The following is a 17144-nucleotide window of genomic DNA, read 5'->3' as shown; positions in this document are numbered from 1 at the left end:
GGTTGAAACTTCAAATCTAGAATTGATTGAAGGTGAAACGTTGTGAATGAATGAACTATACTCTTATGCATCCAACCAGAGTGCAATTGCGCTCTGTAATCGGTGCATATTCATAAATTAAGTGTGGCAGGAATGATTGACCACTAAGCCACCTCTAGATGCGTTCACCTGAACCTTCTGCAGCACAATTGGCGGTGGGGAAACGTGAGATTTGGATTTCCTCCTCTCGCTGCTGCGAAACGTGGTAACTGAGAAAGCCACGGGGATATTTCCGTGCGAGTTAAGGGGGTGGGTGCCTGGGGGGTGGGGGGGGGGGGGCAAGGGGGGCAGTGGAGACTTTTACGAACATTTGGTCCCAAGTTCGTGCGCCCTGTGAGCCTGAGCGTCCAGACTGGACAGAGAAGAAACGGGGGTGTGTATCCCGCCATGGTGGCGAGATGTTAACTACCTCGCTTGGTACGCGGAAGGTCGTGGGTTCGATCCTAACCCCGACGCCTGGTGGGTTCAGTGATGACGTCATCGTGCTCTATTTAAGACCGGAAGCTGGTGGATTGATTCACTATTCTGGCAAATCGCCCAATGACGTTGGGTGTAATTGCCGGCGAAACGTCACGTTGCTCGCTTTGTAAACGTCGTGGATTTACTCTCCAACACACCGGTGGGCTGAGGTAGTAAACTAATTGGCGCGTTGTTTACGTGCCAAACCTTACTGGCTGTGTCGGGTGGTGGAGGGTTACGACACAAAAACCTTCATTGTGAACAGCAAGGGGGGTGCGGCACCGCCCACTCTTGATAGTTACAATGGAGATTCTCGCATCTTGCGCATTTTGAACTTTGCTTGTTATGCCGTCGTGCTCATTTTCTACGACGTATTTGTCTCGTGTCCTCGCTTCTCCTTTTCTCTCTCCCCACCTCCCCCCCCCTCCTCCCCCGGGAGCAGAAGATCCGCTCGAAGGTCGAGCTGGAGGTGTACGATCAGCCGGACGACGTGGTGCTCTCCTTCACGGCCGTGTGCCAGAACGGCACGGTGAGGCCCGGCCAGCGGCAGTGCGGAGGCCTCCGCGTGAGAGACACGGTGAGAGCCGCCGTGCGTCCCGCCGTGCGTCCCGCCGTGCGTCCCGCCGTGCGTCCCGCCGTGCGTCCCACCGTGCGTGCCCGTGTCCCGCTTGTGTCCCGCCGTGCGTCCCGCCGTGCGTCCCGCCGTGCATCCCGCCGTGCGTCCCGCCGTGCGTCCCGCCGTGCGTCCCGCCGTGCGTCCCGCTACGAAAATCTGCGCTCAATGGCTGACGGAGCTTGCGCTGGTCTGGCGTTGTCGTTTTGCGGAACGCCTTTTTCCCCCGGTTCCGTTAGGGACGGTCCCGTCAGTCGAGGTTTTCGGCGCTCGTCTGAAAAACCGCGTTTATTTTCTCTTGCGTATCCGTCTGTGTAGGGTTGGTTTTCCTTTTAGTTTTAATGTTTCAGGGTTTTATTTCCTACTGGGATTATATTGTAAAGCAGCGCTGTGAGGTCTTGCGTGAAACGTGCTATATATATAAAACTGAGTTTTACTTACGATTCCAACTCACTGCTCTACGGGACGTCTGCCAAAAACATTATCAGGCTGCGGCGTGTGCAATATTCTCTGTCACGGGGTACTGCAAGGTCTGACATCGTGTCCGTCTCCAGTGCTCGCTGAGCTGCATTGGCTTCCTGTAGCCGAACAAATACGTTTCAAGGTGACACTCATTACACACAGAAAGTTCTTGTCTCAAGTGACCCACAACACCTTGCTGAGCTCGTCAAGGAGCGATAAACCATCACGCGGTCTCCGGTCATCCATCGCAACAGCTTTCGGCTGGCCCATCGAACAAAGGTGGTCACCGCATTACGCGCTTCCAGATGCGCTTCTACGTCCGTCTCGAGCGCCCGATATTAGGAAGCAACTGGAGCTTTGCACTTTTAAGTCCTCTATATTGACAAACGAATTTCTTTACCACTGCTTTTTGTGCGTTAGTTTGTGCGTTAGTTTGTTGTGGTCCTGTGCCGGACCAGCCCAGCGTGGGTCAGCGACCGTCCGCTGGATTTTTTTCCACCGCAGAAGCTGATCTGTGCCGCTATCAACGTCACACTCGCCGAGTGACACCGTGGTGATGCTTGCGTGTCCTCACGGCTTGCCGACTTGCGGCGCTTTGCATTAAACGGGTCGAGACGTACGTAGGTGACGCGGTGCGGTACCGCCCGATGTCACACGCAGTGAAGGAGTCGAGGCACGCGTAACTGTTATAATAGTATTGGCGTTTATCCAGGAAAGGCTCACGGATACCTCTTTTAAATGATGTCGTTTATCAACGGTCATTTGACCAGAGCATTTTAAAAAAAAACAGTCGTTTTGTAATTTGATATAGAAGTGAAGGGATGCCTTGCTTCAACTTGGCTTCACAGGAATGATCTTGAAGAATCGGTGGCCCTTAGCGGGTTTATTTTTGTCCTTACCTCATTTAGTCTCTTTCCTTCACACAATTGACGCGGGTTCCCTTCTTTCGAGTGCGCTTCACCTTACTTGGCCTTGTTCACGACTGTTAAGGTCAGACTGTGGCTACATTATACGCACGGCAATCATCACCCGCTGCTGGTGAATCAATGCCCCAGGTGACTTGCAAATTGAGAAGAGACGGGCCTGTTGCGTTCACACCCGGTTAAACACAAAATAGCATTGAAACCTGATCAAGACGTCGTTTCAACATTACCACCGTAATACATTTTGATGCCGTTGAGTCATAGCAACAACCATCCATCACCCACCGGGGTTTTCTGTGTTTCGGCACAGAAGCGTCACGTGTAGCTCAGTGTTTTTTGGAAAGTACTTCATCATCTCTGCTGTGACAATCTCAGGTTCCATTGCCTCAAATCTACCCTTTGTATTTTAGCGATTGAAATCGTCGCTGTTCCCGTGTGCTCACGCTTAGTGAGTCTCTCAGGGAGATAACTGAAATGTACTGTTGGGTTGTATATGTGCCTATATGAAATAATCTTCTGCATATAATCTTTACGATGAAAAAATAAATAATAATCTTTATTTATCCTGGAGAAATCCGATGAGCTATGAAGCTATTTTTCACAGATGCCGAGTAGGTGTGGCTCAGAAAGTTACGGCAACAAACAATACAACACGATTGGAGTGCCAAATAGAGGAAAACTAAATATGTAAAATAAGGTATCTTTTCTCTTATAAAGTACAAATTGCTAAAGTATATAAACCATTTATACAAACACAAATGATAGCGCAAACACATTCCTGCGGAGGGAGCTGGTAGGAACGTTGGGTTGCTCGGTCAATGGCCAGGGTCAACGGCGGCGTGGTGTATTCCGCAAATATGCCCGACTGTGAGGGCGGGCACAAGCCGGCGTCAGTAGGTTAAACGTTGAGTTTTATAAGGGCACCACGGGGTTACCAGCCCAGCCCCACCCTCAAGATGATCCACCACTGGCATGCCTGGCCAGTTCCTTAATAGGGATTTTTTTTTTCTTATGAAACCTCAGTACGTGGATTAATCTCGCCGCTAGTACAAGGAGGCGGTGCCATGCCAAAAAAAAGGCCTGGACAGTCAGGTGGTCTTCCTAACTGATACATTCGTCAACATTGTTATCGCGCTATACTGCCATTGGCAGTGGTGTGCAGGCACAAATGGCAATAACACTGCCCCAGAATTGAAAATATACATGACGATTAGAAACGTCTTTGGGCAACAGGCTGGCTATGATGAATGACCATTTTCCACTACTTCACCTATTATATATATTATTCCTTTCGGCGCAGCGCTATTGACGAACGTGTTGATCTTTTGCTGTTAATACCGTGTCGGAGGGCTATGCCGGCACCTGTGAGATGATTGCAAATTCGAATCTGAGCAGCCACCCGCGACTAAACCCGGTTCTCACATTGCGCGAAGGGTAAAATATTCAAACTAAATAATCTCTACATCGATGGGACCCCGCAACTGCTCCACCCGAGCTATCGATGCTTTGATATTTGCGTGTTCATTGTGCCGTTCGCCTTTTGGCGGTGTTCTCCGGTCTGACACCGGTGAGACTAGGCCATGAAGGAGGCTGTCTCTGGTGTAGGTAGGCTACTCGGTTTCAAAGACAATGCATACGTTGTTATCAAAGCACGTCTGTTTGCATATTCTACCACAAGCATGCGTGGTTCGTGCAGACTTGATGATGCCTTGCGGATAGAGGTGCCTATTAGACAGCTTAACACCTCCTGTATTTTTGCCGGCAAGTGTAAAGCCGATTAGCACGGTTGGCTACGTACGATACAAATGAATCTTTTTGGTTCCTTCGATAAAGTCACGTAGAATTGAAATAATAAAATAATTATTTTATTATGTTTTATTTTTATTATTTTATTATTTCAATTCTACGTGACTTTACCGAAAGAACCAAGAAGATGAATCCCTGCAGTCACGAAAGCTTTAAATCGAGATACGAAAGAAGTTCAACGTACGTACATACAAAGCCTTTTGATATTTTTTATCATCACTGCTACTTCTGCCGCCGCTGCCGCCGCTGCGTGTCGTCCCACTTCAGGTGAGCTTCACCGTCACGGCGGAGGCGCGTGGATGCCCCCGCGACGGCGCTGGCACCAGCGGCGCCGCCGTGGGCCCCGGCGCGCGTTCCTACGAGCGCAACTTCACGATCAAGCCCGTGGGCTTCCGCGACAGCCTGCACGTGACGGCGCTGGTGCGGTGCGGCTGCGCTTGCGAGGCGAGCGTCGTGCCCCGCAGCCCGCACTGCTCGGGGGGGTACGGCTCGCTCTCCTGCGGCCTGTGCCGCTGCAACCCCGGCAGGACTGGGGAGCTGTGCGAGTGCCAGGGACCGTCCGGGAGTGCGCTGGTACGGTGTGCAACTTTTCGCCAGGAAGGCGGGGGGGAGGAGGGGGGGGGGTGGAGGGGGGGGGGGGTCTTGTTGGTGTCAAGAGCAGCCTCTGTGGAGGAGGAGGCTCGTGAAGGACGCTGCTGGGCGGTTGGAGGCAGTCGCCCTCCACGACAACGAGCGGAGCGCCGGGCGGCTTAAACGCAGCAAGTTGGCACAGTAGGGGGGCACAGGCGGTGCATCTGCCAGTCGTCTAGGTCACCTGGGTCTGTCTTGTGACCCCCTGCCAGCGAGCCTTCGACGCTTAACGTGGCCTCAGAATGCACATAGCCTGGCACGAGCGACGTCACCGAATGGCGGTTGTTGTTGTTGTTGGGAAGCGGTAACGAACCCGGCAACCCAAGTTAAATTCCCGCTCACGGCCAACACGAGTGACTATTATCAGAACCGGTCCTGGGCCTCCACCTAGGTCGACTCGGCCTCAAATGAGCACCTGGTGCGATGTGTAGTAAACATCGCCACCGGGGAGACGAAGGCGGTCGGGGAGGCGTGACGGCGGCCACCCACACCGCCTCTCGTTACCGGTGCCATCTTTCACAGGTGCCGCACGCTCATAGCGCTTGCCCCCCCCCCCCGTACATTCTGCGAAGGCTCCACGGTTGGGGTGGGTGACCCCTTGTCTTTGTGTCCGACGGCAGGACTCGGCGTGCCGCATGAGGGAGCGCAGTTTGCCGTGCAGCGGCCGTGGGGAGTGCGTGTGCGGCCAGTGCCTGTGCCACGCCAGCGAGTTTGGCCGTGTCTCTGGGGCCTTCTGTGAGTGCGACAACTTCTCGTGCCTCCGTCACAAGGGGCTGCTGTGTTCAGGTATGTACGTGCGTGCGTGCGCGTGTGTGTGTGCGTGCACATACACACAAGACATAAACTAAATTATAAACTATTTTTTTTGTTTACTAGGTAAGGTATTATTTTATTATATTATATTATTTTATTATGTTTTATTTTTATTATTTTATTACTTACCTTCTACGTGACTTTACCGAAAGAACCAAGAAGATGAATCCCTGCAGTCACGAAAGCTTTAAATCGAAAAATAGGTAAGGCCATTTAGCTGTGTAGCTCTTTTTCAGAAGCGACCGAGCCACAAATGATAGATCAACGAAGTGGCTTATCATCACGTGGAAATTCATAGCATCGGCCAAATACACTGAACGCACGTTGATTCTAAACATGGAGGGGAAAACTGGAGGACCCGCAGAAAAATCCACACGAGACCACTGGGAGAAAGAGACATGCAAACTCCAAATGTACAGGCGTCGGGGTCGAACCCACGATCTCTTGTATATGTAATGTAGGAACTTGGCGGGAGACGACCTTACGGGTAGCACACTCTTTTATTAACACCAACTTATATTACACGGGTGGCTAACTCCAGCCTTAACCCACGGGGTTCCCCCGGCTACACCCACACGGGCTCTTACGCCCCGTAGCCTCTCGGAACACACCCAGCCGGGGTGTCCGTCTCGACTCTGGGTCCCACAGTCTCGGTCCACAGGGACGTCAGACCACGGGTCCCACAGTCTCGCCTCCGAGCCACACAGGGCCCCGGCCCTCACAAGGACAGCGGGACTAGGGGTCTCAGGGCCTACCTCTGAACTCCGTCTTCGGTCTTCGACTGGTTAACAACTCCCCGAGTGCTCCCGCGCATCCCCCTTTATAGTCCTTCATGCGGACGTCGCTGAGAGCACCCACCCCAGTTGACCAATCACTGCGCGCTGCCCACGATCCTCTTTCCCACCTTGTGTCAGCGCGCACAACCACGCACCTCGCGCCGCCCCGTAATCTCTCACTCTCGGCGCGCGCGTCAACACCACGCCTACATCGGCGTGCCCAACCACGCACCCCGCGCCGCCCCGTGATCTCTCACTGCGGGCGCGCGTCCGCACCACCACTACATATACAAGGCGAGAGAGGTAGCATCTCACCACCGTGGCGCCCACCCCTCCCATGTAGCCTGCATAGGCTGGAAGGGCAAAGTGCTGTGAGCGAGAGCCTGTCAAGGATGGCACAACGACACGAGGATTTCGTGTGGTCAGCACTGTGCCGGACGTCTTAGTCTTGCCTGTGCTGATAACACTGGTCAACACACTTGTTCTGGCATAAGGTATTCTAACGGTTTTAAGATAATTTTGGGGTGCTGATTCTAAATCTGGCATCAGTTTTTGTATCACATTAGGTTTTTGAGATATCAAATATTGCATTTTTAATAAAAACTGCAGAAGAAAAATATTAAATAAATGTGGATATCTACATACAATGATATTATAAACACACTATCCTAAAAATACAGCACCATATTTTAACACTAATGCAGTCACTGACTCGCAACAACTTGCAATCATAAGTGACAGAGTTAATTTCGGGTAAAATCAATGAAAATGGGGTATGCCGATAGCATAAAAATGAGATGTGATAAAGCAAATCTGAGATCAGATTTGGAATCAGCACCCTGAATTTAGTCTAGAACAGCTGCAAAAGTCTAGGCCAGAAAAAAAGTGTTTTCTTTGTTGACCAGTGTAATTTTCACACCTTAACAAGTTCCTCGTTTCAGACTCAGTAGACGTAGTGGGGATCCAGGACCCTTGACTGCCTTGCCGGTATGAGCGAGAGAGAGACGAGTGAGACTCCAAGTGGAGCGCCGGATCGTCGGTGAGGATTGTGAGCGTGGAACGTCCGATGCCGAAACATGCCCGTCGTGTTTGTAATTACCGGCGAAACTTCATGGTGCTCAAATTGTTAATGTTGTGGATTTACTCTCCAACACGCCGGTGTGCTGAACTAGTAACTAATCGGAACGTTATGTTTACGTGACAAACCTTTACAAATTGGCCGTGTTGGGTGGTGGCGGGTTTAACGACACATTTATATTTACGCGATCTAACCTAACAACAAAAACCTCTTATCGATAATATTGTTTGTGAAAGACCTCCGTGTTAAATTTGCTGGCTTCCTTGGGACGTTGGGATCATGGTCTGGGATGTGTCGACCTCGTAGACTCATTTCCCTATTGTGATAATATTTTTTCATCTTGATTGGAAGCTTCCGTGAATGCAGGAATCCATACTCTTTGGTTCTTTCCTTTCTGTAAAGTCACGTAGGTAGAAAATAATATAAATCACGACGTTTCTGGCGCAACACAAGCATCCGTCATCAGGTGACGGACGCTTGCGCTTTCTGTTTTGGTGTCACATCTTAATTTGTTCAATTCATTTTTGAATTTGCTTGATAGTGTGCTGTATACATGGGTTCTAGATTTGAAGCTTTCGTGACTGCAAGGATGGTCCCACCTGATGACGGAGACTTGTGTTGCCTCCGAAACGTCCTGATTTATTATTATTTTATTTTTTATTAATTTAAATTTCATTTTTTACCTACGTGACTTTACCGAAAAAACTAAGAGTATGTATATATGGGATTTGGTCATTATACGTAATTAACGTACAGCATCACGGGATGCTATTCACGTGAATGACACCATGGATAATATTGGTCGCCAAAGCCTGCCGCTACGTGTTAAACTGACGCTCGTCGTCCGCCCCCCCCCCCTCTCTCTTGCCCTCCCCCCCCAGGCAACGGGCACTGCGACTGCGGCGAGTGCCGCTGTCGCCCCGACTGGGTCGGCGAGAGCTGCAGCTGCACGACGCGCACGGAGGCCTGCCTGGGCGCCGACGGGCGGCTCTGCAGCGGCCGGGGGCTGTGCTCGTGCGGCCGCTGCGTGTGCACAGAGCCCGACACTTTTGGCGACGTCTGCCAGAATTGTCCCACGTGCCCCAACGCCTGCAGCATCAAAAAGTAACGCCACGGGGCACCCCCACCCCAACACCCTCCCCCTACCCCCCACTCTCCCCCCCCTCCCCACCACCTCCCCCATCAGTCAAGCGCCACGCTGGTGAGATGTTAACTACCTCGCCTGATGTGCAGGAGGATCTGGGGTTCGATCCCGACCCTGACGCCTGCTGCTGTATATTTGGAGTTTGCGTGTCTCTCTCTCTCATCATCACCACGGTGGCTAGGAGATGTTAACTACCTCGCCTGGTATGCAGGAGGTCGTGGGTCCGATCCTGACCCTGACTCCTGCTGTATATTTGGAGTTTGCGAGTCTTATGCGTAGGACAACAGCTTTTTTTCGCTGTTAACTCATTTTAATCGGCTTCGGAGGAGTCATGATGTGCTGAGTCGACCCCCTCTGACCGGGATATTTGAACTCGCGACCTTGCGATTGCGAGCCACACGCTTGAGCCACCCGGCGGGTTAATACCGTGGTAGTATTCACCGGAAACGCCGCGCCGCGCACTTCCCAGCGGACGTTTTAAAAAAAAAATCCCACGTTGTTATTCGTGTCAACGGCCCCGAATGTGACAAAAATGACCGGCATGTCTCCGGGGTTTCTGCAGTGGGACGAGGGTGGGGGCGAGGGTGGGGGCGAGGGTGGGGGCGAGGGTGGGGGCGAGGGTGGGGGCGAGGGTGGGGGCGAGGGTGGGGGCGAGGGTGGGGGTGGGGTGGTATACGTTTTGATCATTACCCCGTGTGTAGAGATAGTTCAATGTTTTTTGTGCTATTTTATTGAGTGGACACTTACTGTGTGTTCTCTTGGTGTGGTCTGGCACTGTTTCGTTGTTGTCGTTTTTGGCGCGCCCACTCTTGATAATTAATTTATTGTTTGGTTCGTTCGGTAAAGTTATGTAGATAGAAAATAATAAAATTAAAAATATTAAAAAACCAAAAACTCACGACGTTTCGATCGCAACACAAGCAGTCGTCATCATCATCCCCCCCCCTTTCTCTTCGCCTGATGATGACCGCTTGTGTTGCGATGGAAACGTCATGAGTTTTTGTTTTTTTATTAATATTTTATTTGTTTTCTTTTTATCGTATTATTTTCTATCTACGTGACTTTACCGAAAGAACCGAAGAGTTTGAATTCCTGCAGTCACGAAAGTTTTAAGTCAAAACTTATTATTTGCTTGTATTTAGTGACTTGCTTACCATTTTCTCTATTTTGCACTCTTATCGCGTTTTTTTTGCTGTTGTAACTCGCTGACCCTGCCCATACTGGACATCTGTTGCAGAAGAGCTTCTTGGCTCATCTGATTCCTCCTCCAGTCCAAACACAGACTCTGATGTTACTGGTAGGAACCTCCTGGTTCCACCAGCCCACGGGATTATTGTGTCCGTCCGTCGTGCATCCAAAAATGGGAGAGGTGGGGCTGGGTGGAGTGGGGAGGGGCTGGGTCGGGAGGGGCTGGTCACCCCGTGGTGCCCTTATAAAACTCAATGTTTAACCTACTCACGCCGACTTGTGCCCGCCCTCACAGTCGGGCATATTTGCGGAATACACCACGCCGCCGTTGACCCTGGCCATTGACTAAGCAACCCAATGTTACTACCAGCTCCCTCCGCAGGAATGTGTTGATTGGCTGAAACGGTGCGCATTCCGGAGGGCGGCTTCGTGCTTGTGATTGGTCGGACGCTACGTGTTCACAGGGAGTGCGTCGAGTGCCGGTTGTTCCAGCGGGGGCGCCTCTGGGAGGACGGCTCGTGTGCGCAGATGTGCGTCGACGAGATCCAGCAAGTGGAGACGATAGGTCCGTCGCACGCACGCACGCACGCATGCGCTGCACATATTCATGGGACATCCCTTGCCAGTATCAAAATATAAGAATAGGTTTTACCCCTTTTTGGCAATAAAACAGTTGTGTTAAGATGTTAAAACACCAAGCTGAAATCTTTTACTAGGAATCATGTTTTCATTGACCACATGTAACTTATAGTAGTAGGTTTTTACCCTTTAAACTGGTACAAAACTGACACCTTTATATAAGGCATCATGTTTGCAATAACCGCAACACAAGCAGTCAAAATGCAAACAAAAAGAAACAACTCTGATAATGGTAATGATATGCACTGTCCTTGAAGTTGATTGGTCCACACCCGAGACAGCTTTCCTTAGAGCCTAGTCTCCATTGGTGTTGGACCAGATGACGCCAAAAGGCGTACAACTCAAAAACAGTGCACTATCAGAGTATTTAGAGCTCGGGGTAAGCATTTACACTATGAGACCTCCTTTACCAGTATATTTTGCCACTGGTAAAGGAGGTCTCACATGTAACTTGTAGTGAACATGCAAACATAAAACCTGCTCTGGTAGTTTATGCATTGTCTTTGAAACTGATTGGTCCACACCAGAGAACAGCTTTCTTGAGAGCGTAGTTCTTAAACAGTGTTAGACCAAAGGATGCCAAAAGGCGAACAGCACGAAGACAATGCTGAGTAATGTCTGCTGGGCTGCATGCTATAGGCAGAGCTGCATGCCCCAGTACACAGTCTTGCCTATCAAGGACCAGGGGTTACAAGGCTCAGGCTGAAGCCAAGGCCCAGGTGACTGTGCGCCCGAAGCCAGTGTCAAGACCAGTCATGGCCACGTGCTCTAGACCAGGGGTGGGGAACGTCCGGCCCGCGGGCCGTATGAGGCCCGCGAAATCATTTCGTCTGGCCCTGCCAAGGCAACCGCACGACTCGAAATTCAATAAATCGAGGCGCTTTTTTCATAGCAACGTGAATTTAATTTTGCATGGCCCGCGAATGATGTTATAAATATCCAAATGGCCCTTTTCAGAAAAAAGGTTCCCCACCCCTGCTCTAGACCAATGGTTCCCGGCCTCGCATGTATGTACGTACTTTGAACTTTCGCACCGTACGTAGCCAACCGTGCTAATTGGAGGTGCGGACCGCCGTCAACCCTCAAAATATTTTCGCATGCCTCCGTGCACCGATAACGCACATTTCTAAACTTAGACCTACTCTTGATGAATGCCAGGAATCGGCAGATGTAGCCGAGAGCCAGCCGTGTTGACGAGCCGTGAATGCGGTCTGCGAATCGTTGGGCAGTTCCACGGACCAATCCCCCACGACCTTTCAGACCGACCCCCCCGGTGGTCTGTGGACAAGCGATTGGGGACCACTCCTCTAGGCTTAGGCCTTGGTCAAGGCTGGTGGCTCCAAGCCAAGTCCTCAGACCCAAGCCCACACCCCGGATGTCACTCTCAGGGATGTGAGAGCCTAGAAAGTTGTCTCGAGCGGGTGTCGATTCCCAGGACACTTGTCTTGAAGACCCAAGACTGCTCGGTAACCACACGTATGCACGTATGTACGTACGTATATTTTAACTTATTTCGCACCGTACGTAGCCAACCGTGCTTATCGGAGGTGCGGGGCCGAAAGACAACAAACTAAACGCCAAAAGCAGTTCTAAAGAAATTCGTTTTCGATCCAGATGATTTAAAAGTGCATAGCTAGCTCCCAGTGGGGTCCTAATATCGGAAGGAAGAGCGTTCCAGACGGCCGCGGAAGCGCATCTGAGAGCGCCACGCGATGCAGTGACCTTCTTCATGTTCGATGGGCGAGCCAAAAGCCGCTCCCTGCCGCGAGGGTGGCCGTCGAGTTCGCGTCGCGACGGTTCGTCCACGCGTCGCTTGCGCAGCGGCGATCTGCGATGCGCCGTTGACTTCACGCAGCGGGCGGACGCGTCTGCGCGCCCCCGTGTGTTGGTGATGCAGATGAGAGTCACAAGGACGCCGTGGCCTGCAGCTACAAGACCCAGGACGATTGCATCATGTCGTTCACTTACACAGAGGACTCTGACGAGAAGTCCGTCCTGGCTGCGCTCAAGGAGCCAGGTAAACCCGTCCGGAGTCTTCACGAGCGCTCACCATGTGATCGTACTCGTATTTACGGTGCATGTGCATGTGCGTGTATATATATACAGTAAAACCTTGGATTGCGAGTAACTTGGTCTGCGAGTGTTTTGCAAGACGAGCACGTTTTTAAAATAAATATGAATTTTATAAACGAGCGAGGTCTTGCAATACGAGCAGTACGTGTGTACGCTTTGTCTGCCGAGCGTCACGTGATCACAACTGATGTACGAGTGCTTTTATGTACGAGTGCTTTGGGTTACAAGCACGTTTCCGGAACGAATTATGCTCGCAATCCAAGGTTTTACTGTATACGGAAGTTTTTTTTACCAATCCACTACCGGATGAGGGCCTCGCCATGCCGAGCGGGTCGTAGAGGTTGTTTGACCGTATGCGGCACGCTGGTCAGTGCGGGTATTGTTGAAGGGCTGGGAGCATAGACGTGGGTTGATGGGGCACCAGTCAGTCTGGTGGACTTGAGTCCTCAACATGTGCGGAGCGATCAAGGAGTGATTTTCGTGGGAATGATAACCACGGTCGGAGTGATAGAAGAGTGAAAAGGAAGCCACTGACCGCCACTGAGCACATTTCCAACCAACGTCGCACCGCAAGCACCGTCGCACACCTGCCTGATTCCCTTACTGATAAACTACTAAACTAATTTTATTTTGGCAGATAAGGCCCCACAGTGCTTTATAGGGCGTGTTCAGAAGAGACCTAGCTATCACAGATGATAGCTCAACGAAGTGGCTTATCGCGTGGAAATTTATAACAGCAGCCGAATATTCTGAACGCACGTTGATTCTAAACGTGGAGGGAAAAACCAGAGGACCCGGAGAAAAATCCACGCGAACACGGGGAGAGAGAGAGACACGCAAACTCCGCGTCAAGGTAGAGATCGAACCCACGACCTCCTGCATACCAGGCGAGGTAGTTAACATCTTGGAGGACCCAGAGAAAAATCCACGTGAACACGGGGAGAGAGAGAGACACGCAAACTTCAAATATACAGCAGCAGGCGTCAGGGTCGGGATCGAACCCGCGACCTCCTGCACACCAGGCGACGTAGTTAACATCCCCTAGCCACCATGATGATGATGATGAGAGAGACACGCAAACTTCAAATATACAGCAGCAGGCGTCAGGGTCGGGATCGAACCCGCGACCTCCTGCACACCAGGCGAGGTAGTTAACATCCCCTAGCCACCATGATGATGATGATGAGAGAGACACGCAAACTTCAAATATACAGCAGCAGGCGTCAGGGTCGGGATCGAACCCGCGACCTCCTGCACACCAGGCGAGGTAGTTAACATCCCCTAGCCACCATGATGATGATGAGAGAGACACGCAAACTTCAAATATACAGCAGCAGGCGTCAGGGTCGAGATCGAACCCACGACCCCCCGCATACCAGGCGAGGCAGTTAATATCCCGTCGCGACAGTACCGCCGTGCGACTTCATAAACTCCTCTGTCTCCCGTGTTGTCGACCCCGGTGCGTCGTCGCGCAGTGTGCGCCCACGGCGTGAGCGAGGCCAAACGCGGTGCTGTGCGTCGTGGCCGCCGCTCTGCTCGCGTGGAAGCTCATGGTGACGGTGCAGGACCGGCGCGCGTTCTCGCGCTTCCAGAACAACCGCATGCACGCCGAGTGGGGCGCGGTACGTATCAGAATCCGAATCGGAATCTTTGGTTAATGCTGGAGGAATCCGATGAGCCAGTTGAGGCAGGTAAGAAGGTTACAACAATAAACAATATTAAAACACGATAGTGGTGCAAAGTACAAGAAAGGTGGTAAACAAATTCTTGTTTTTTTCGGTAAAGTCACGTAGAAGGGAAATAATAAAATAATAAAAATAAAACTATTAATTGTCACGACGTTTCGATTGCAACACAAGCAATCATCATCAGGTGTGAAAACCACAGCAAGACAATTTCTTAACGTTAGCACTTTTTTCAAATTAGGCGGCAGTGTTTACAACAAACAAGCTTCTCGCTCGGCCCGGACAGTACCTTTCACACACGAGCGTCGGCCGCTGACACATCCTGCCGTCCACAAGCTCGGCATTCGAAACCACCCCACGCTTACTCACTCCCGCACACAGACCGGCCTCTTTCATCGCGTGACACTGTGCGCCGTTTGTCCCGTTTTCCCCGACGAACTCGCCGCTCATCTGCGTTTTCCCCCTTTTCGCAGGGCTCCAACCCGCTCTTCCCGAACTCCAACCACTCCGAGGTCTCCTTCCACGGGCTGCCGCTCCCGTCTGGGATTTGAGTTTTTTTTTTGGGAAGTCGAAGGCGACGCCCGCCGGATCGGAACGCAGACCAACGCCGTGACACGCCCCTTGTAAGCTCGCGGACGGGGGGGGCAGGGCCGTCTGTCAGGAGACGTTCGCTTGAGGCCTGGTTCAACGAGTTCCGCCAGCCGAGTGGCGACCGACTCGCACCCATCGCTCGACTTTTCTCCGATCCCTGCCGAGGCCCCCCACCACCCCCCCCTGCCCGTCGACCTGCCTCTTAAATGGCACCCGCCTGATTATCCGCCCCCCCCACCCCCCGCCACACTTGTACCTCTATTTTTCACCGTACAACTGAGCTGCACCGGGTGGATTGGGGGGGGGCTTGTCCGTCGACGGCTCGTTGTCTCGGATGTGCCAGTAGAAAGTCGGTATGTATATGTAATAAACCGACTCCGGACGATATCGTATCTCTTGTCTTGTCTTTATTCTTTCTTCATTTACACAGCTCTCTCACACCGCTGGGTTCCTTTTCCCCGTTACTCCCGTTACTCGAGCGTGGCGTTCGCTCGCTTTCCTCGCTCCCTCACACCGCTGGCTAACGGCGTTCGGGAGACAGCCTCCGGCCTGCCACGTGGCCACTGGCGTGCCGGAGGCGCAGATGTGTTCTCTCCTCGAACCTCTCCACACTGACCACGAGCTGTCACTCTCCACCCCTTATATAACCTGGCTCACGTGATGCCACGCAGCCAATCATAAGCCTCACCCCTGGAACCTTCTAGATGTTGCTATGCAGCCCCAGGGCCACGCCCTTGGCTCGACGTCCCATTGGCTGTGGGCTGAGGCCGGCAGAACCTATCACCATCGTCCAGTTACCCCCGGGTGCATCCTCATATTACATCACCCCCCCCCCCCCCCATGTGAAAAGTCAGCCGTCTCGGCTGGGAAAAGGGCGATGCACCGTATCGAACCACCGAGATGTGTAAACCCACGAATGAACATGAGGGCTAGATTTTAAGCTTTCGTGACTGCAAGTATTCATATTCTTGGGTTTTTTCGGTAAAGTCACGTAGGTAAAAAATTAAAACTAAAATTAATAAAAGTAAAATAAAAATCACGACGTTTCGGAGGCAACACAAGCGTCCGTCTTCAGGTGGAACCGTCACAGCACGATAGCTGTATCAAGAGAAATTCCAAGAAAACAGTCCTTGTATATATACTGGTTGAGGGTGGGAGGAGCCAAGGTAGGCCCTGGATATTATTATTGTGAGGTTCGGTGTGGCTGAAGCTCGCTGTTAGGAATGGGCCTTTGTTGTGTAAACTAGGCAGAGGTGTGGACTCGAGTCATGTGACTTGGACTCGAGTCAGACTCGAGTCATGAATTTGATGACTTGCGACTCGACTTGGACTTGCATAACAATGACTTTGTCCCACCTATGAGATGTGGACTCGAGTCATGTGACTTGGACTCGAGTCAGACTCGAGTCATGAATTTGATGACTTGCGACTCGACTTGGACTTGCATAACAATGACTTTGTCCCACCTCTGAAACTAGGTGAGGCTGATGTAAAGGTGCGTGTAAAAGGGACTGAGCCTTTTGTTATGTAGAGGGTGGCGAGGGGCTGGGTGGCGAGGGGCTGGGTGGCGAGGGGCTGGGTGGGGAGGGTGGGGCTGGGTGGGGGGTGGGAGGGGTGGGGCTGGGTGGGGAGGGGCTGGTCACCCCGTGGTGCCCTTATAAAACTCAATGTTTAACCTACTCACGCCGGCTTGTGCCCGCCCTCACAGTCGGGCATATTTGCGGAATACACCACGCCGCCGTTGACCCTGCAGGCCATTGACCGAGCAACCCAACGTTCCTACCAGCTCCCTCCGCAGGACAATGTGTTAATCCTGCGTACCTGGTCACCCCGTATCCCTTAAAAATGTCAACGTTCATTCTACAAAGTCCCATCACAAGGGAGAAACACAAACAAATCGCCGTGTTGAAACGGCTGTACGCCGTATGGACCTACAAACTCAATTTCCCTGATTTGAAGCTTTCGTGACTGCAGGAATCCATACTCTTTGGTTCTTTCGGTAAAGTCACGTGGGTAGAAATAAAATAAAATAAACCACGACGTTTCGATCGCAACACAAGCGGTCGTCATCAGGCAAAAAAAAGGACCACCAATTGTGTTGCGATCGAAACGTCGTGATTTGTTTCATTTTAGGTGGGACCGTCACAGCTAAATTTACTGTATCAAGTGATTAAGTGAAATTTTGCTGTGACGGTCCCACCTGAAGACGGAGACTTGTGTTGCCT

The 17144-nt window shown here is 51.6% G+C and overlaps 1 pseudogene across 1 annotated transcript in view; it reads left to right on the top strand.

Moving 5' to 3' along the window:
* The window catches only part of LOC144736684 (integrin beta-5-like), a 38168-nt pseudogene extending 22857 nt beyond the window's left edge, over positions 1-15311 (top strand). Inside the window, exons 9-16 of the transcript XR_013588798.1 lie at positions 941-1075; positions 4570-4875; positions 5553-5718; positions 8481-8703; positions 10396-10496; positions 12468-12587; positions 14119-14265; positions 14802-15311. The product of XR_013588798.1 is annotated as an integrin beta-5-like (transcript). The remainder of the gene's footprint in view (positions 1-940; positions 1076-4569; positions 4876-5552; positions 5719-8480; positions 8704-10395; positions 10497-12467; positions 12588-14118; positions 14266-14801) is intronic.
* Positions 15312-17144: the final 1833 nt, after the last annotated feature.

This window comes from Lampetra planeri, chromosome 62 (genome assembly GCF_965212315.1).
Source record: "Lampetra planeri chromosome 62, kcLamPlan1.2.h2, whole genome shotgun sequence".
NCBI classification, from domain to species: domain Eukaryota; kingdom Metazoa; phylum Chordata; class Hyperoartia; order Petromyzontiformes; family Petromyzontidae; genus Lampetra; species Lampetra planeri.
This window is presented reverse-complemented; position numbering and strand designations above follow the sequence as displayed.